Raw genomic sequence first — 22,666 nt, 5'->3', positions numbered from 1 at the left:
CTCCTCTACCTTCTCCCTTCTCCCTCTCTCTTCCCGCCCTATTTTAATTTTTTCCATGCACTTACTCTATCAGAATTGTCCCTGGACCTAGTACGATAGCAACAAATGTTTGCTCCTCCCTCCCTTTGCTTGTACCAAACCCCCATCCAGCACCATCTGAAATGTCATCAGGCCTAGTACGATAGTTGCTTGTTTTGTTCCTCTCCCTTCTTTCTCCTCCCTCCTCCCTCACCTCTTGTTAATCTCCGGCTCTACCAGAAATGTTGTCAGGCCTAGTACAGTAGTCGCCTGTCTGTTTCCCATCTCCTTCCTATCTGTGTTTTAGCTCTTGCACTATCTGAAATGTCATCAGGCCGAATATGATAGTTCATTTCACATTCTTGTTGTTCATGGCCTGTAAGAATGTCATTGTATTTTCCCTTGTTTCCTCACTTGCCATTAAGTGCTTTGAAACACATTGTGTACAGGCACTATATAAATAAACATATCATATCATATCATATCTGGGGACTTTAAATGCTGAATAATAGTACACATTTGGTTGCCTAAAACTGACACTGTGTATCTGTAGAATTCAAGCACACTTTCACTGACCTTGTACTATTCTTCGCGTCCACTTTCCATAGTAATTAACACTCCAAACGTATTGGGCATTCCTTCCCTTTACCTACTACTGCACTGAGCTGCTCCAATTCACAATACCATGGGCATGTCTACCATTTCTGGAGCTACACTTCCATTACCACAAAGTTCTCTCCGAGCTGTCAACACTGTGGTTCCTGTCCATTGTTTGTACCAATAGACGAGCTTGGAAATACTTGTATTTCTCCTCCTAGCAAAAAGAACAGAATGAGAGTAACATATTGAATCAGAAACATATGAGGGTTCTGGGTACAATGGTCAGACCTTCTGCAACAGTAGTTGGTATGTTAGTAGTTGTACTCGTTCCTCTATTTCTAAGGTTAAGGTCGGGCTTCTCTGTGGGCTCTTTCAATTCAGAGTTCAACATTTGCAAGTAATCTTTATCACTCATCCAATTCGGTAGAGCATTACAGGGAGCATTACAGGGACATGGCACTACTGTAAGTGACTTCAATCCAGCATTCCAACTAAGTCAATGCCTAGTCTGGGATGCCCAATGGAAATCCTTATTTATATATTTTTATGTCAACTTTCTTTAAATCTGGAACCCTTATATAACGCCCCTCTCTTTGGTTCTCCCCGACCTCATTGAGCCAAGAAGTAGGTTTGTTTTGCAAATTAAAAGGTTTATTTGAAGAATTGAACAATGTATATATCACACTTTTATGAATAAAATAAAATCTGAATAGCACACTTATGAAAACGAAAGGTGAGCAGCAATGGGTAATATTACAATATCAACAATCTCTTTCATCAGTTAGGAGTAGGAATAGAAAGGATAAGGTAGCAGAGAATACTTTGTATGATTCAAGGAAATGCAATGATGGGAATGAATGCAACACAGAAATACACTTGATAGGATTTCAATCAAAAAAACAATATAATCACTTTTCCCCCTGTTACTACCCACTCCCCCCACTATGCAATAGGAAGAGATGGAAATGAGGGCACACAGGTTTCAAGAATACAATCGATAATGCAGTTCAATCCTAATTCCCCCAGCAAGTTTAGAGAAAACAGGTATGATTTTAAAACAGGCAAAAATATGTTTGAAGGTGCAGCAGGCCCATCTCTAATGCTGGCCATCCCAGACGGCTACACTATATCTAGTCAGGACCGGGTAGGTAATCGGGGCGGTGGCATCGCCATCATATCCAAAGTAAGCTTAGCTCTCAGACTAGCCCCGACCCAAACTCTGCAATCGTGTGAATCCCTCACTGCCAAACTCCCCATAAATCACACCCAATCCCTCACTATCCACCTGATCTACAGACCACCAGGTCCACTTGGAACATTCGAGGAAGATCTACACAACCTTATCTCTAACAATGCGAAAACCACCTCACAACTACTGCTACTAGGGGACCTCAACCTAGGGTTCAACGACCCAGCAGACATACATGCATCTACCATAGCCAATACTATCTCATCACTCGACTCTCCCAAAAAGTCAACCTACCCACCCACCTGACCTCTAGATCACCTACCACAACCGTGTCACTGGCACCACCCTGCCTCACAAGAAACAAGAAAAATATCTCAATAGAAAAAATCATCCCAGCTATCCTTCCAACCCTAAACGCACTGCCAGACAATCTAGATCCCAACACACTAGTTCACGAATATAATAAAATCATGTTAACTACCATGGATAAAATTGCCCCACTCAAACCCCGCACCAGTAAGCCAAAAACCCATTTAAACAAATGGTATACACCCGAACTCAAAGCCCTCTGCCTAAAAAAGCGAAAATGTGAAGCTGATTGGAAACTATGCCCCTCCAGTGAAAAGAAAGCCATCCTTGACACGATTTCTCGTCACTACAAAGCTGAAATCTGCTTAGCCAAACGGAATTCCTATAACATCCGCATTGCCAATTCCAATTCAAGTATGAAGGAGCTCTTCTCCATACTGAAGGAACTTGAGTCACCTATTGCCACACCCGACACCTGCACTAAGAACCAGACCTGGAGCACAGACATCCAACAAGCACTAGCAAATAAAATAAACACCCTACAAAATAAAATTCAACTAAAAAAAGATTCCCTAAACCTCACTATCCCTCCCATACCTCCGCCCAATGCCTCACCAAGTACACACATCAACTCATTCACCTTCTCTAAAACCACCACCCTGATACCGGGTTCTTGGGTTGGAATAGCCCAGAGCGGTATGCGATGCTGGTAATCCTTTACCGGCATCGGTTTTCCATTACCTCCAACGTCGTAATGACCCCCTATGACTCATTTGGAGCTGCATTCATAGCAAATTGCAAGCAATATAACAAATGACAATTTCAAACAATACAAACTAATGTTGGAAAAGGAATGACAACAAGAGGAAGATATTGAAGGCAACTAGATAAAAACACTCCTGAGTGCAGTCATCCTTTCCTTACTGGAATCCAAGAACCACTTAAAGAACCACCCATTCTAAATGAAGCAGAAGTAGCCATGACTGTGTTAGAAAATACGATTAATCAATATAAACGATGCGTGGATGACTTGTCAGTTCTCGAATCACAGCTACATGATGAACAACTCACCATTTATCTAGAAGTCACTCAAGAAATTGAACATGGTTTGAAACATGAAACTAAACCCTGTACCTGTAAAAATTATAAGCCTCTGCTCCTGTATGTAAGTGTTGAAGCTGGTTCTGGTAAAAAATTCTTAATTAAAATAAGCAGCGTATTTCTAGAAAAACCTTCAGCTGTAGTAACAGCTCCCACGGGTTTAGCTGCCTACAACATAGGAGGTGTAATTTTATACTGACTACTGCTGCTCCCTGTAGAACACCAAAACAAAGTAGAATACTACAAATTATCAGCAGAAGCTGCTACCGAAGTATGCATACCTCTAAAACAAATGAAAGTGCTCCTGATAGATGAAGTAAGCATGGTTGCTGACCTTATGTTGTGTTTAACTCATCTCAGAAGTCCTAAAAACCAACAACAAACAACTGTTTGGCGGGAAAACATGTTATTGTTTTCGGAGACCTCCTACAGTTAACACCAGTGAAAGGTCAAACTATTTCAAAACATTAGGACACAAACAATGTTGCAATACCCTTGTCAGCTTTGGAAATGTAAATCTTTAGGAACATTTTCACTACAGAGAACTAACTCAAAACATGTATCATTCAGCAGACCTCACCAATGCTAACGTTTTAAAAGGCATGAGAACTGGGCTGCTTACTGAAGATGCAAAATCCATCTTAAATAGTAGACTAATCAATGAGCTATATAGATGAAACACATCTGCTCCTGATGTCATGGAGCAATTAACTCAACAAAATCTAAATGCATGTCCTTAATGTCAACCCTTGAGATATGTAGTCAGTTAAATGTTGAAAAAGGAAATGCAACTCATACTGCATATCATCTGCCCAGACAAACTAGAAGTACACGACATGACACTTCCTATGTGTCAACAAGCAACAGCATGACTAAATAGCTTTGAAAAATGTATCTAATTCTAAATTGTAACCTTGACATATAACAAGGTTTAGTCAATGGAGCAATTGATACAGTTGTTGGCTTCCAAACATATCCTCCTGACAACCACATTCAGTTTGTCAACATCCACGTTGACAAAGTTGCAGAAGTTAAACAAATTGGTCGGACAATAGAATGTTTCCTTCTTTTCAAAGACATGTAAGCACGCAGAGAGCAATTTTCTCTATCTCTTGCATATGCTGTCACTACTCACAAATCACAAAGTCTAACCCTATATCAAGCATTGATTGACATTGGCAGCACAGTCCTTAAAGAAGATATGAGTTACACAGCACTCTCACATCTGCCTACACTCAATGGTCTATTCCTAGTTAACTTTGATAATAATAATGTATTTCTTACATAGCTGCATACCCATAGATCTCAGAGTGCTCAAATAACAGAAGACATTATTATCCCACAGTGTGGTACTCATTTTTATCAACCTCTGAAGAATGAAAGGCTGAGTTGACCCTGACAGTATTTGAACCTGCCACAGCAGGATGCACACACATATCAGGGGCAAGTGCTTAGCCCGCTGTGCTATTTCATCAGATACGCATACAAAGTCAATGCTGAGATTCCTTGCATCCTACAATTCAACAGGCTACGGCCACTATACACCCTCCATCTAGATATGTAGCCTGTACCTCAAAAAAAGAAACCTTTAAAAAGACAAGTAATACAAACAGAATCTATAACAGATCGCTCAACAAGATCACTAAAGAAACGACTAAATCCTTTTGCATCAAACAGTACAACCACAAAACTGTCTAGTACAAAGCCAACTGCACAACCATCAGAAAATAAAAACACAAATGTCTCTTATACAGAAAGATCAGAAGGCCCGTCAAACGATCCACAAACACAGCTCTCTGTTTCATTTAAATTGAGAAAAACAAATGTAGTAAATTGTTATACTAATGTAACAATGAATCTTCTTTTTCAATTGCCACCAATTGTTCACAAAATGTACTTAAAAGGTTCAGACCAGTTATATGTTTTCAAATGCTTGTACTCCATTGAAATGCCACAAATAATCCTGACAACACTTACAGTGTCTCAGGTATAAGGCAAGAATTGGACTACAAGAATTCCTAATGTACTTACTATAAGTATTGCAAACCAAAAACATCCCAATGAATTAAATCTTCCAGATTTCATACACGTGGAAACATACATGCACTCTCTGCAACCATGTTTGGCAAGACCACATCCTTGATGAACAATGTCTATATGTATCCATACCAAATTTTGAATCCATTCCATTTCACCAGATTCTTCAGAATGCAAATTATGGCACATTATGCCCTTTTTGCAATTCAGACAATCATTCCACCATACAAATAAACTCACAGAACCAATATGACATACTAATGTTTCTAAGGTACAATGCAGATGGTGCCAAAAATAACATTAAGATTACAGGCTTCGCACACGGCCAAGTATCTCTTGGAAAGAAAACCTTCACAACAGTAGGTATAGTATACCACACTGGTGTCACAACCACTTTAGGGCACTACACTGCATATGTCAAAAAAAGAGGTGGTTGGTTTGAATGTAATAATACCTCTGTAACTCCAAAACATAGGTACTGGCAAATTTAACAAATGCCTACTTAATATTCCTGCAACACAAATTGAGTCACTAAACTACAGCACAATTAACAGTTAGAATATGGCAACAGATATCTAACTACTTGAAAAATACCATACATTACAAACACGTTAAATACGCCATCTCAATTCTTATATGACAAACATCTGCTAACCTCTAATATACATAGAAAACGCCTACAGGTATTTAACTACTTCAAGCATTCTCTTAATCACAAGATACTTTAAACAAACATACTATCACCCTTACACTCACTTGTAGTTAAAATGCACCAAAAGGTATCTAACTACTTCAAGTATTCCCTTAATCACAACATACCTCAAACAATCATACCGTCACCCTTACACACACATAATAGTATATATATATTTTTTTAAATCCAGTATGGATTTTGTATCACACCAATGACCAAATGATTATTTAATGTCAAAATTAGACAATATTTGAGATTCTGGAAAACTCTGTGTACTACTGTTGTTAGACCTATCCGCAGCATTTGACCTTGTGGATCACGACAAACTGTGCACGTCACTAGCCAATGACTTAAATTTCTCCACGGTGGCCACATTGTGGGCGAAATCCTTTCTTGCTGAGCGAACATCCAGAGTGACTATAGGGAAAGAAGCAGTGGATCCTATACCGGTACCTATGGGAGTACCCCAGGGATCATGCCTCTCCCCCACCCTCTACAATGCATACACTAAACTCCTCTTCTCTGCTCTAGACGATATGGGTGTCATCTACACCCTCTTTGAATATGACACCCAAATCCTCATACCTATCACAGGGAACTACGAACAAAACACTACCAACATCAACATAATATATTCCATCATCCAAAATTGGATGGCGTTGAACAGCCTCTGACTTAATGATAAGAAGACAGAGATTCTCATTGTGAGATCATCTATTAAAATAGCAGCCCTGCACTCAGACTACTCATCCATTAACATTGACAGTACGCCAATTCCTGTTCTCAAGCAAGTGAAAACACTAGGTATACTACGGCCTACACTTCCACATTGATCGCTCTAAGTCGACAATTCTTGTCACTGACAATTTGCCTCACTCTGGCCAGAGCTTTGATACTATCCAAGTTGGACTATTGCAACTCACAGCTATTAGGAACTTCCAATACAAACCTCAGCAAACTGCAATGTCTGCAAAATAAAGCCTTAAGGGCTGCACTAGGGATTAAATAACATGACCACATCTCTAAGAGCAGGAAGGATGGACATTGGCTACCTATCAAAGCCAGAATTATCTTTAAAACTCTATGCATAACACATAAATGTGTCACCAGCAAAGCCCCAATCTATCTTATTAATGCCATTCAGAAAAAAGAAAACATCAGAACTCTCAGGTCCAATGATAACCATAATTTAGTGACAGCCCGCTACAACAAGTCCAGAGCAGGGGGTGGTAGCTTCCATGTTCTAGCTCCCAAACACTGGAACACCCTCCCAATAAACATCAAAAAAGAGGAGACTTCCTTCCCAGGATTCAAAAAGCAATTGAAAACTTGTTTGTTCAATCAGTACTAGTAGTTTCCGAACAGGTACCAGAGCAACCTCTATATGCCCAAAACCGTATTTATTTCCTTTAATCTGTATGATCTACTGCTTGTAATCTACTCATATTGTCTACTATTTGCTGCTGTAATTTACTCTTCACCGTCTACTATTTACCTTCCTCTTCCTAAAATGTATGAATAATTACTAAGCTGTCTGTAACTACGCTGTGATACCCCAGGGTCTGGGTGTGTAACACATGTAATAAATACATAAATAAATAAATAAATAAAACAGCAATGTGTCATACACTAATGTGGTACCCAACAAAGTACTTAGAATGTACTGTTTATAGGGGTCTAAATAAAATGTACATGTAAAGTTGTATACAACTAAAGCTCTTAAATTATCCTGCTTATCAAATTGTACTGTTATTTCCACAGAAAATAAACCAGACATTCCAGCTGCATATCACTATAAAACTAAGTAACCATAGTAAGTATAATCAGATACATATTCTATAAGCACTATCCTCAATTGTATGACAATCATAAGTACCATATACAGTTCAATTGCATCATTCCTCCATATTACAAACACATTGCACTCCCACTATATTACCTATTGTTGGGCAGAATTATATGCAGTACCCTTTAGGAACACCACACACAATTAAGACTGCAAGTGACAGTACAAATTCACCTTTGTTACACGCCTGTACTACACAGTAAAGTGGTTACGATGGCTGAGCAGCCAGTATTATCTCAAGTGCAAGTGAGCAGTATCAAATAGTTACACAAAGGACACAAATTACTATGATTCAAACAAACACTGACTCAAGGTTTCTGAGTAAAAGAATCTACATTTATTTACACATCAGTTGTAAAACATTTCACTAAAGTAAAGCAGTTGAAAAAATCACACTCTTAATACACCACACAACTCCCAATAGGTTCTGGACAAGTTAGGCTCAAAATGAAGTGTGAGCAAAATGGCACTCCAGCAATTTTAAATGGAGGGAAAGACAAAGTTAGCCAGAAATTCAGTAACATCAAAAAGTAAGTAAGCAGGACAATCTAGAAAAAGGAACTATAGTGAGGAAATCAGATTGAAAAAGGTATAGTGCCAAAGTCAATAGGACAAAAATCTTTTGCTCAACAAAATCACACAGTTCATGGTAGTTTGTGGTTAAGTCTTTGCCAAGAATTCCGGACGAAGTTGGTCGGCAGACAAGTTAGTTTAAAGAGTAGAGAAGGAAAAGCCCTCGGATTGGCGAAAGGTTTCACACACATTCACTGCGGCTGAACGAAAAAAAAACAACCGGATTTGCACAGTACCTTTAAATGGAGAAGAAACTGTAGTTGAGGCGGACGTTCCTGGCAGGTTTTATAGACTCACGGTTCCTGAAGCGACTGTCGGACTGACATGAAGTAGGAAAACTAGAGGGTCCTGCACTGGCAGGGAAGAACCCAGCAGCAGAGCCAAGCAACAAAATAAAAGGTTCTTAAAACCCAAGTAGGGTCTGACCTTCCTGGCTATCCGGTTCACTGTAGCTCTGTACAGCAAATTCGACCAGAAGAGGGAGTCCTGGCTTGCAGTTTGGGTGAACCGGTTGGTCCCACCAGCTCAGGGGAAGAAGATTCCTGGTAGATCTTCTATGTTGTTGGAGTCTGAAGATTCGGAACTGCAGCAGGGCTTCACCGGGCGGTTCAGTCGTTGTAGGGGTCCTCTTCTGTCAGCTCCTCATCGGTTCTTTCGTTCCAGTGGCGACTCTGCCTTTCCAGCCCCAGAGACCTGCTTTTATGCAGTTCCCCCATTCACACAGCCTGGCTGTCAATCACACGTCAACACAGCCAATCATATCAGAGTGCAACATGGGTCTCCAAGGAGAACCTGTGCAGCGAGTCCTAAACCCCTCCCTCACATCCTGTACCCCCAGACATACAGGTGGCTAAGGAGGGCTTCTGTGTAGAAGCCTGTGAAAGAATGGCGAACAAAGGAACCAATCCTGGTTTGGCGCGCAGAGTAAAACACGAGAAAAACATTTTCAAAAAGAAATGGTGAATAAACCCAGCCGGAACCTTATAAAAAAGTATATGGTCTAGCGGGTTTAAGTTTGAGGCTACCAAGATAGCCTAAAACAATACCAAGGTTATTTAAGATAATCGCGGTAGGAAAAATAGGGTAGTTACCACTGCCACCAGCCAAGTCTTGATGAAAAGGGGGTGAAACAATGCTCCAACATAAACAGACAAAAAGGGATAAGTATTAACCCTTTCCAGTACTCTATGTAAGTTTGTACTGGGTCTGTGGATTTTTAAGAGACTAATAAAGTCAATGGCAACTTAACATGTTCTGGGAGACAGTAGTCTGTCCATTCCATGCCTGTGTAGTAGGTGAGGCTCCACAGTCTATGTACACAAGAAAAAGGTTACACACACACAGCAAAACACATGTAAGAGTGGGAAAAAAGGCTTACACTCTTACCAGGTGAAAAAAATGTATCCTAGAAATCCAGCAAAGCTGCTGAGGGGAAGGGAAATTAACCATTCTGGGGATTTCTCCCTAACAATTATAATTACTATACACATAATACACATAATACTAATGTGGTGATTTTGGCCATACTCCTACTAAATTGCGGTGGCCATTGCCAGTGGCCAGATTCTGGAGGGCAGGGCCTGCGTAAATGCCCCCCAGAATCTGGCCACTGGCCTCAACCACAACAATACAATTAACTATACAACAAGTACATACCATAGAACACAACCACCACAATAAAATTAACTATATAAGAAGTACATACCATACACCGTCAACTTATAAAACTCACCCTGACCCCCCTGCAATATAAATGATGTCTCCAAACACCGAAACTGACGCAGACTCGACAGCCTTTACAAACCCTTTTTCATCTATAAAAACAGCTCCACATTTCCTTCATTCCACTAACTACCATTTTACACCCTCTTTCAGCCAACAAACAACCCCAAATGTCTTTTCCAAGCTGTCCGATCACAGAGCTCTCCACAAACTGCTGCAGCGTACGCAGACCGCTACGACACCTTTTTTCCAGCTGCAAAAATAACCCCATATCGCCTTTTTACACTCCCCTACCCTTCCCAGCCCCCCTTTTGGCCATCAAATAACCCAAAACGTGTTTTACAGACTTTTCTCCCACTGTACTGTCCACGGACAGCTGTGCATGTCTACAGATTCAACATGGCGGGCGTTTCCAAAAATATGATGCACCTCATGCTTTACACCATCAATCAGTGAGTGCGTCCCATGTCCACGGACATCACATCGTCCTTTGGACCAATCGGAAGCCCGTCCGCAGACCAAACAGGGAAGTGGGTACGCAGACAGAACCGAGATATCACAATTTTATTTTTACCTACTGTTTGGTAGTTTTTAAAAAACTACTGGACAAATTTACACCATATGTATAAAAGCACGCTTTTTGGACCAAGCCGCTGCTCCTGCCGCAAAACAATCTGTCCAGCGGTTTGGGCTGTAGGGGTGAGCAAAAGTTATTTTCTATTGCGTCTATGGGACAAAACACACATTTTGGGACACCCCCTATAACTTTGCACCCTTGAAGAAACCTCACCAAACTTCAGAGAATCAATCTGATGGGGACATATACTTGGTTTGAAAAGTTTTGTGAGCATTCATCCAGTGGGAACGAAGTTATGAGTCACCCAATAAGTACTCTTCCTATGGGTTGAGCAACTTAACCATAACTACAGGGCCACTACCGCAGGACCTGTAATACACTACCCTGGTTGTTAAATCAACTCACAAACAGGAGGGCCTCAGAACCCTAATTAAACCCTGACACAAAGACAAAAGGTAAAGACGAACACAAATATTAAAAAACCCATAACAAAAAAATTAGCAATTGAATTTTGAGCAAACCCTGAAAAGAACATCTATTTACATCCACGGTCCAGCTGCAAGCAACTATTTCTAAGGGATTAGATACAGGTTCAGTAGGGGAGTTGGACTGCTGGGATCCAGAGAGAGATAGGGCAGGGAATTGGAATTTAGTTGAAAGGTTTAGGGAATTCAATTCTTTTGCACCCGGGGAAGGGTCATTGGCCAATTAGGTGGCTAGAACAATAGGTGAAAATATACATTCTCTACCTGCTGTTCCAGCCCCTTGAGACCATTCCCCAGGTAGCGTCATTGTTTTTTTTTTGTAATGTGGGAAGATAACAGGGATCCTCTCCCTGTTGCCTCCCCACCCTCAAAACCAAACAAAATCCCTCCCCACCTCCTCCCTCCACATTTTCCTGTGGGACAAGAGCTTAGTCCCTTTTCCCTATGCCCTGCCATGGCTTGGACTGAAGGGCCGTTACCGGCCGTGACCCTCCCCCAACCTCCTCCGGGACGTGGCAGCCATATTTTTTTCCAGGGCCAAAGACCAGGCAGCCAATCTAAAGACCTGTGAATGATGAAGTATGTAATCCTAAACTTGCCCGAGAAATAATATGACCTTCAGTCTTAGTGTCAATTTAACAAAAATGGCAATTAGGATCAATACACAAAGGTTGTTTCATGCATAGTGAGTTTTCTGTAGAAAAATGTACTTAAGCAAAGAATGGCATCGCACATACATCACTTGCTCACATCCTTCTCTCATGTGATTGTTTGTCTGAAATCATCATTATTGTTCTTAATGTGAAATACAAACAGATGTTGCACTCTCACGTGTAATATCACTATAAGTGTGTATCTATGTCATGTAATTGTGTTTGTGACATATGTAATTTATTTTCTGATCAGTATATTCAACCTAACATCACAAAGATACAGGGAAGGGATGGATGCGTCTGATCATACTCAGCCTTTTAACATTCCAGCACAGGTATGGGTAAGGAGCAAGAAACAAAAGTGTTAAGCAGGTAAGAAAACATTGCGTGGGGGTGGAATCTCATACAATATATGAAGAATACAAACTGGGAGGACATTTTGATGTCAGCCTACAAATTCTAAGGACCTGCAAGGAAGCGGCCAGGTAGTGTCCATCATGTCAAGTTTCAAAGTAGTAATTGACCACTCGGGTACCATAGATTGCCTAAAGAAAATTAGGCTTAGCCTTTTCTGAACAGTCAGTGATTGTCCCCAAATCTCAAAGTGATGTGAAGAGTGTTCCAAAGGACTACTCAAGCAGATTGCTGTGATCTGCCCCCAAATATTTTCTTCCTAATGATGGCCATTTTGATTAACAATGAGACAGGTGATCTGATGGGCTTGAGAGGACTGCATGTAATGAGTTATTACATTAGGTGGTAGCAAGAACTAATGGTCCAACTAAATTACTACTGTTTTCTTACAATTTAGGAATATAATCTGTCTGCATGCATCCAGGGTTGCATTTCAAGCAAGTAGTCCATTACTGCGTAATCAGGGGTTTCATTCCTCTGTGCTCCATGCACACCACTTGTGTCGGAAGAGATTTTAAAATACAATCCTTACCTGGTCCATTATCATATCTACTTCATTCTTGTAGGTGTTTAATAGGAGGGGAGAGCAAGGAGCATTGGTTAATTCCAGTAAGGATTTAGATGAAAAGAGATTAAGCTTTTTGAATTTTTGGTCTAATTCTGAAGTCCGGGTTTTCAAGTAATTGAGTCAGGCTAACAACCCACTCTTGACTTTCGGCAGAGACCCCTATCTGACCAACAGCTAAAGTCCACCAAAGTTACCTCTGTTCCATGTGCTTGTGCAAAGACAGGTTGATCAGCATGGAAGTAATCGAAGATGCCCTAGTGTCACTGAAGTTGCTTCATGGCAATCCACTTCATAAGTCTTGCTTTAAAAAGTATATTAGAGAATGTTCTGTAGTTAGTATATCAGGCTTATTATTTGATAGATATTTCACAAGAGTAAGGTTCAGTCCGTTTCACCAGATGGTGTTGATGCCAAGTGATGTGGTCATCATAGCACCTGCAGTGTCAGGGGCTTCCTGGCAGAAGTCACCATCTAATCCATTGTTATGGCCATTATAATGGGCCTTGACATGCAAGGCACTGTGATTACGGTTTTGGTAGTGATCCTTTTTGTTGGAGTTTTATATTTGGTGGCATCTGATACCTGTGTCCTGGTGGTATTATCGTTGTAAAATGTCTGCCATTCATAAAAAATCACTTTACAAATTGAATGGTTAAAAGCTTAGCAAACCATTATGGTGGATACCCATTCTCTTCCTGTCATTTGGTAGAACATAAGGAACCACTAGAAAGAAGATGCATTTTAACTCCTCATATACTCTCCCACTGTGTTTTTTGTCAATCATGTTTTTTTTCTGCAGGGGTCTCTGAGTCTGGTCCAAAGGAAGACTTCATGATGTTTTTTTTCTGATAGCAGCGCAGAGTCACTTCAGAGGTGCTACAGCGGGCTCAAAAAAAGGTTCACCTATTTCCCCACACCAAGTATGATAGAGGAGAGACCACATGGCCCAAATCTGACAGGTTTTAATTCCATATGAATCTCAATAACAGAGTGAATGTTTGTAGTATTGAGGAGGAATGATGGACATTACACGGGGTATGATTATAAGGAAATGTTATATTTAATATTTACATAAATACGTAGTAATAATGAATGGGGCAAGGAGGAGGGAGACTGCTCAAGCCAGCAGCAACTCGGTAACCGTTGTCTTTCAACTCGAGTTCTTAATTCCAGGACACTGAACAAAACCAGGGTTTGCGCCACCAATGAAATGTGACATGTGGAACCATGTCATAGTCAGGCAGGTCTCTCTCCCGCCAGGCAAGCTCCTTTCATGTAGCTGGGATGCTACAATGTTCAACAGAGCCTGACCGCTTTGGATTATAATTTGTCTATGGAGGTGCAGGCTATGATAGTCATAAATGTATGTTTAGTTTAGTTTAGTTGAAGACATATGCAGTAGTGCACATGAGCGCAGATCCTAAGAGCATTGGGTATTCATATTTCAGAGGTTAACTTTGCTGAGAGTCATGACAGGATGAAGGTGGTAATTGATTACTTTGCAATTAGAACAGTTGTGAACCTCATTTGATAGGCTCAGGGAGGGTTGAAATGGTCTTTTTTAATGTACATATATGTGGTTACAGTTTATATTGGCAAGGCTAATATCTTATCTATTCCATGAAAGTAGCACATTTTCAACAAAATGCCTGATTACATTAATTATCAACGCAAAAACAAAACAGTAAGACTAAGGACTCATCAAGGATGGACATGGGAAGACACCATATATTACGAGTTTGCAAACCTATGTACGGACAGCCCATCACTAACCCACCATGCAAACTAACCACCCCACCTCCGAATCGCCTTCCCCTTATATATCCTGATATGATATGATATGATACAATATGATATGATATGGTATTTATAATGCGCCTATACACAGGTGTTTCAATGGCCTCCACGGCCTGGTCACTTACAATACATGTAATTTCTGTTTGACCTCTGCTCTGTTGCTCCCGAAACATAACAAGAATACTCCTTGTATATTTCCGTAGCTTGTCTTCTCGTTCCATCCCCTCTCTTGTCATCACATGATCCTCTACTTCTGGGTCAGCCGTTCTGGGCTGACGATGTCCCAGGCCCACCTCCTCAGGTGAGGGGCTTAGGGGCCACCACCCCTTGGCCCACTACCAGCAAAGAATAAGGCTCCATTGCCTGAAATGGTATGAGCTTTGGAATCTGAAAGTGGTGTCCAGGAGTCCTCCACCCAACCAACCTCGACAGCTCCTAAAAGCGCTGCCTCAGCAGTCGTACAGTTCATGTCCCATTAGAGAGCCCTCAGGGAAAGCATTACCTTAAGCCAATGATTGATGATTTCCCTACCCAATGTTAGCTAGAAAAAAAGAAAAATAATAAACACTTGGACATAAAGTAGTATTCAGATATCTTCCCAAAATCTTCCTCCCACATCATAGTTTGCCCACATTTATGACCAGTCGTTATTGCATGATTTATGGTGGCATCAGGGCTTAAATCCTGTTCCCCCTCCACTGGGGCCAACAAGGTTCAACGACATCCCCTTTTGCGCTTATTACGCAACTAATCTAACATGTATCTTATACCCTACACTAACTACCAATTCACCTGTTTTCCTTTGCACAGGGAATTCTATGCTATCCCCCCTTGACTATGGTCCACTCCTGCTCTTAATCTGTGCTGGTAAATCATCTACTACTACAAAAATTACATTTTACAATACACACAATCATACTCATGGGTTTGCAACAATTTTCCCAATTCCTTCTGTAGCATCACAGTCTCCTGCAGTTTTTCTAGAGGAGTAGGAGGGGCTACAGCCAGGATCCGAAGAGTATGCGAGCTGGAGGGTCCATTTTGTATTATCACAGTTCCTGACTGGTGACAGCATCTTCTACAACACCAGATTACCCCAGGTCAGTGTAATAGATAATACTGTGAGACACACTGTGGTGGTAATGGAAGGCTGTTCAAACACTTCCTTCCTGATTTACTGTACACAAAACATTGCCTGCAGTACATATCATGGTTGTACAATGAGCCACTTCAAATGAATGTTTCTCATCATTAAATACTGTCTCCAGTACCCGCAATTTTTTTTCACATATGTTACGTCTATTACTAATTATTTTAACTCTAGATTCTGCAATCTATGAGGCATTAACTTAGGGCATATCTTTAAAAACGCAACATACGCTTTTACCGTCCTTCTCTCGGTAGCTGGCCAGAAAACTGTGAACTACTTAGTACCTCTATAAGCAGTGAAATGCAAATTGGACTCCGGTGGTGCTACTATTGCTACACAAAGATCCCTCTCTTGGAACTACCTTCTTCCTACCAAACTGTATCCAGATCCCTCACCTTGCCAGCACACTCAGTTTCCAACCAACACCATCTCTCCCTCATTTAATGTATTCAAACATTGCAACAGTGGTGACTGAAAAGGCTATCATTCCCAAGTTGAATCAATACTAAACCACACATCAGGGGTCATCCCCGGGGCAGAGATCAGGAATCGAGAGACATTGTTGGGTGGTTTGACTTCCCATACTTGATGCATCACCCAGTTACATCCTGCCCATGGTCCAGGCAGTATTCTGCTGGCCAGGACCCTTAGTCCTTTGATTGGCTCTTGCATTGTGAACGAACACTCTTTATCATCATAATACTAGCCACTGTATTTTCTGAAAATCCTCCATTGCCGTTGATGTTCAGGTATCCCTGAATCTTTCTTCAGCAGTCTTGGCCAACTATTATGTTGCTCATCTTCTCTGACTGATATCAATTCATGCTATGTCCCAATCCGGGTTCCTTCCTGCTTCGAGCACCCAATCCATCAGTCACTGGCGAGCACCTTTGGTAAATTGAAGGAGGTGGTCTATTACTTGGAGCTCGCTGATAGCTGCCTCACTACTTGTAAGCTCTGCCTGGTGGCCTTTTCAAGTCTGTCAACTTGACTCCCTACATGTTTACCTTTGTATATACCCCAGGTTGCAAGTTCAGCATTAGCCCCACTCCACATTTTAGCCAGTACTACCCTCTTCTGTCATTCTTCAAACAACTTCAATGGCTGCTGTGCAAACTGGACACCAGGAACGCAAAACCAGTAACAGTAAACAAAGCTGGGGATACATTTGCATTCAACACTATATAGCTATAGCCAGACCTACTCAGATTTGACACAGTGTTGTACCACAACTGTTGATATACAATTGAATATACTTCATAAATTCCCCTGCATTTTTATATATATTATATATACATTTTTCATTACTGTTTTATTCTCTGTTTTCTCCTCCTCTACCTTCTCCCTTCTCCCTCTCTCTTCCCGCCCTATTTTAATTTTTTCCATGCACTTACTCTATCAGAATTGTCCCTGGACCTAGTACGATAGCAACAAATGTTTGCTCCTCCCTCCCTTTGCTTGTACCAAACCCCCATCCAGCACCATCTGAAATGTCATCAGGCCTAGTACGATAGTTGCTTGTTTTGTTCCTCTCCCTTCTTTCTCCTCCCTCCTCCCTCACCTCTTGTTAATCTCCGGCTCTACCAGAAATGTTGTCAGGCCTAGTACAGTAGTCGCCTGTCTGTTTCCCATCTCCTTCCTATCTGTGTTTTAGCTCTTGCACTATCTGAAATGTCATCAGGCCGAATATGATAGTTCATTTCACATTCTTGTTGTTCATGGCCTGTAAGAATGTCATTGTATTTTCCCTTGTTTCCTCACTTGCCATTAAGTGCTTTGAAACACATTGTGTACAGGCACTATATAAATAAACATATCATATCATATCATATCTGGGGACTTTAAATGCTGAATAATAGTACACATTTGGTTGCCTAAAACTGACACTGTGTATCTGTAGAATTCAAGCACACTTTCACTGACCTTGTACTATTCTTCGCGTCCACTTTCCATAGTAATTAACACTCCAAACGTATTGGGCATTCCTTCCCTTTACCTACTACTGCACTGAGCTGCTCCAATTCACAATACCATGGGCATGTCTACCATTTCTGGAGCTACACTTCCATTACCACAAAGTTCTCTCCGAGCTGTCAACACTGTGGTTCCTGTCCATTGTTTGTACCAATAGACGAGCTTGGAAATACTTGTATTTCTCCTCCTAGCAAAAAGAACAGAATGAGAGTAACATATTGAATCAGAAACATATGAGGGTTCTGGGTACAATGGTCAGACCTTCTGCAACAGTAGTTGGTATGTTAGTAGTTGTACTCGTTCCTCTATTTCTAAGGTTAAGGTCGGGCTTCTCTGTGGGCTCTTTCAATTCAGAGTTCAACATTTGCAAGTAATCTTTATCACTCATCCAATTCGGTAGAGCATTACAGGGAGCATTACAGGGACATGGCACTACTGTAAGTGACTTCAATCCAGCATTCCAACTAAGTCAATGCCTAGTCTGGGATGCCCAATGGAAATCCTTATTTATATATTTTTATGTCAACTTTCTTTAAATCTGGAACCCTTATATAACGCCCCTCTCTTTGGTTCTCCCCGACCTCATTGAGCCAAGAAGTAGGTTTGTTTTGCAAATTAAAAGGTTTATTTGAAGAATTGAACAATGTATATATCACACTTTTATGAATAAAATAAAATCTGAATAGCACACTTATGAAAACGAAAGGTGAGCAGCAATGGGTAATATTACAATATCAACAATCTCTTTCATCAGTTAGGAGTAGGAATAGAAAGGATAAGGTAGCAGAGAATACTTTGTATGATTCAAGGAAATGCAATGATGGGAATGAATGCAACACAGAAATACACTTGATAGGATTTCAATCAAAAAAACAATATAATCACTTTTCCCCCTGTTACTACCCACTCCCCCCACTATGCAATAGGAAGAGATGGAAATGAGGGCACACAGGTTTCAAGAATACAATCGATAATGCAGTTCAATCCTAATTCCCCCAGCAAGTTTAGAGAAAACAGGTATGATTTTAAAACAGGCAAAAATATGTTTGAAGGTGCAGCAGGCCCATCTCTAATGCTGGCCATCCCAGACGGCTACACTATATCTAGTCAGGACCGGGTAGGTAATCGGGGCGGTGGCATCGCCATCATATCCAAAGTAAGCTTAGCTCTCAGACTAGCCCCGACCCAAACTCTGCAATCGTGTGAATCCCTCACTGCCAAACTCCCCATAAATCACACCCAATCCCTCACTATCCACCTGATCTACAGACCACCAGGTCCACTTGGAACATTCGAGGAAGATCTACACAACCTTATCTCTAACAATGCGAAAACCACCTCACAACTACTGCTACTAGGGGACCTCAACCTAGGGTTCAACGACCCAGCAGACATACATGCATCTACCATAGCCAATACTATCTCATCACTCGACTCTCCCAAAAAGTCAACCTACCCACCCACCTGACCTCTAGATCACCTACCACAACCGTGTCACTGGCACCACCCTGCCTCACAAGAAACAAGAAAAATATCTCAATAGAAAAAATCATCCCAGCTATCCTTCCAACCCTAAACGCACTGCCAGACAATCTAGATCCCAACACACTAGTTCACGAATATAATAAAATCATGTTAACTACCATGGATAAAATTGCCCCACTCAAACCCCGCACCAGTAAGCCAAAAACCCATTTAAACAAATGGTATACACCCGAACTCAAAGCCCTCTGCCTAAAAAAGCGAAAATGTGAAGCTGATTGGAAACTATGCCCCTCCAGTGAAAAGAAAGCCATCCTTGACACGATTTCTCGTCACTACAAAGCTGAAATCTGCTTAGCCAAACGGAATTCCTATAACATCCGCATTGCCAATTCCAATTCAAGTATGAAGGAGCTCTTCTCCATACTGAAGGAACTTGAGTCACCTATTGCCACACCCGACACCTGCACTAAGAACCAGACCTGGAGCACAGACATCCAACAAGCACTAGCAAATAAAATAAACACCCTACAAAATAAAATTCAACTAAAAAAAGATTCCCTAAACCTCACTATCCCTCCCATACCTCCGCCCAATGCCTCACCAAGTACACACATCAACTCATTCACCTTCTCTAAAACCACCACCCTGGAGGTTGAGAAAATCATCCTTTCTCTTAAACCATCAAACTGTAAAGGCGATATCTGCCCCGCACACATAATAAAGGACGCAGCCAGAGACCTGTCGCCCTTTATCTCTAAACTCATAAACGCCTCTTTCTCCTCAGGCAGCATCCCTGCCAACTTAAAACAATCTTGGGTACTCCCCCTCCTCAAAAAACAGTCGCTTGATCCCCTCATCCCCACCAACTACCGACCCATCACCACGGTACCCTTCCTACTGAAAATCTTGGAAAAAGTTGCCTACGTCCAGATTCAAAAATACCTAGAGCTACACAAGTTACTAGGCTCCAGACAATCAGGTTTCCGCCCACTACACGGCACGGAAACAGCCCATATCGATCTGAAAACCCAAATTGATGATCTGAGGGACAAGGGCAAGACAGCACTCCTCCTCTTACTCGACCTCTCCGCGGCTTTCGACCTTGTCGACCACAAGGTCCTCTGCAGACACCTTGACTCAGCTGCTCACTTCTCCCCAGAAGCTATCAAATGGATTGAATCCTTTCTGAGCGAGAGAACCATGAGAGTCTTCTCCCCTTCAGCAGCAGCAGACCCCTCTCCTATTACTTGTGGAGTCCCGCAGGGCTCATGCGTCTCCCCCACACTATATAACATCTTCACCAAACCCCTGTTCGACAATCTGGACCATCGGGTGTCACCTACACAAACTATGCTGATGACACTCAGATTCTCCTCCCACTTTCTGAGGATCACAGTAAGGACGGAGAGTTGGTGAATAGGGTATATCTCATCATTCAGGCATGGATGGCATCGCACGGTCTATGCCTGAATGATGACAAGACAGAGCTCATCATTTTAGGTTCCCCCGCTAATATCAACAAACTAGGCCTTGAATATGCCGAATTCAACATAGATGGCAATCTCATCAGAGTATCCAGGGAAGTAAAAACCCTCGGCTTTTATCTAGATGCCACTATGTCATTCACTAAACAGGTCAACTCACTAGCATCTACCACTGCGTACACTTGCAAATTAATAAGGGCAGGCAGACCATTCCTATCCAATGACAGCTGCTTGATCCTGGCAAGAGCACTCATACTATCCAGGCTCGATTACTGTAATGCCCTCTATAGTGGCGCTAACAAAGCCATTATCCACAGGCTTTAACTCCTACAAAACAATGCCTTGAGAGCTGCCCTCGGCATTAATAAGAGAGATCATATCTCAACCACCAGACACCAACAGAAATGGCTCTCCACAGACAACAAAATCAAACTAAAGTTGGCCTCCCTAACCCATAAAGCCCTCAACAATGCCGCCCCCAGCTACTTGATGGACAAGGTAAAGAGAAAGTCCTCCATCCGACAAACAAGAACTATCAATTCCAACCGCCTGATAATTCCCAGATTCAAACTCTCCACCATTGGTGGGAACAGTTTCCCGGTGAAAGCTGCCATACTCTGGAATTCTCTGCCACACAACCTAAGAGCTGACCAACCATATTTTCACTTTAGAAGACACCTCATCAGTCACCTTAATTCCAATAACCCTTGTATCTAGCTGCACTCTCTATACCTAGGCATAGATAGTGATACCTTGCTCGCGACTTCGCCCTCGCCTCTAACAGTCCTTACAGCACACATCTGTACATTTACCTCCTGTATAGATATTGACCTTTTATGTATGAAGATTTGTATACCTCTTATTCCTGTAATCCTGAATATTTTTCTCAGGAGTACCTGCCTTTAACAGCCCTGTACATATTTGTATATTTACCCCTGCATAGATATTGACTTTGTATGCATGCAGATTTGTACATCTCTTATGCCTGTAATTCTGATTATCTTTATCACTACCTCAAAGTGTATATTTCTGCAACATTGTAAGCTTCGAACTATCTTTTGCCTGCGCCCTGTTGCCCCTGGGTAAGGTGCGCGATATAAATAAATAAACAAAAAAACAAACAAACAAACAAGGTGATTTGCAATGAATGGGAAAATATGCTAAAATGTTTTTAATTCACTAAAGGAGATTCAGGATAGGTGAGAGTTACTTTGGATTGGTTCAGGTCAACACTAGCAATGATTCATGAAGGATTATCAGATTGAAAATGAATTTCAGCAGTTGAAAACAAGAAACAGCTATTTTGACATGTGGTGAAATGGAGCTAAATTGCAATTTACTGCAACTTTTCCGAATGCGGGAAACGCGATTACGGAAAAACTATAAGGAATTGGAATGTCATTTTGGGTTGGTTGGAAAGCTTAGGATCTCAGCTTTAAACTGACATTTGCGGTTCAAAAGTTACAGAGGTTTTAATCAAGGTAGATTTTTCAGAAACAAAGTCAAGATTTCAAAAATGACAGATGCGCTTTAAAGATTAGAAACAAAGATTTCTTAACACTAAAGAGTCTATGGAGCCGTAAACTACACGACAGCCAAGCCACCTATCCAGAGGCACCTCCGGATGGTTTCTGTCTGAACGAGATGATTGCCTTTCTCCAGAAAATATATATTAGCGCCAAGATGATTACCACTACAATGATCAAGGATTATGTGGAGGAGAGAAGAATTAAGGAAAGACAAAAGATTCTATAAGGCAGTTCTAGATAGATTGAAATGGATGGAATAGTATTACTTTAAACTAAGAGGATTGATTGTGCACAGTTCTAGACTAGATACTCACTCCTATGGCTTTGGAATGGAGTGGGCCCCGTCAAAGATCTGGTCAAGGGTTTGGCTGGGGTTCTCTCGCCACCGGACATGTTCTGGTCTCAGCACTGCACTGCTGTCTGCACAGTCTCTTGGACTGGATCTCATGGGTTCTGGATAC

This window comes from Ambystoma mexicanum, chromosome 5q (genome assembly GCF_040938575.1).
Source record: "Ambystoma mexicanum isolate Mex_15411 chromosome 5q, UKY_AmexF1_1, whole genome shotgun sequence".
Taxonomy (NCBI): domain Eukaryota; kingdom Metazoa; phylum Chordata; class Amphibia; order Caudata; family Ambystomatidae; genus Ambystoma; species Ambystoma mexicanum.
This window is presented reverse-complemented; position numbering follows the sequence as displayed.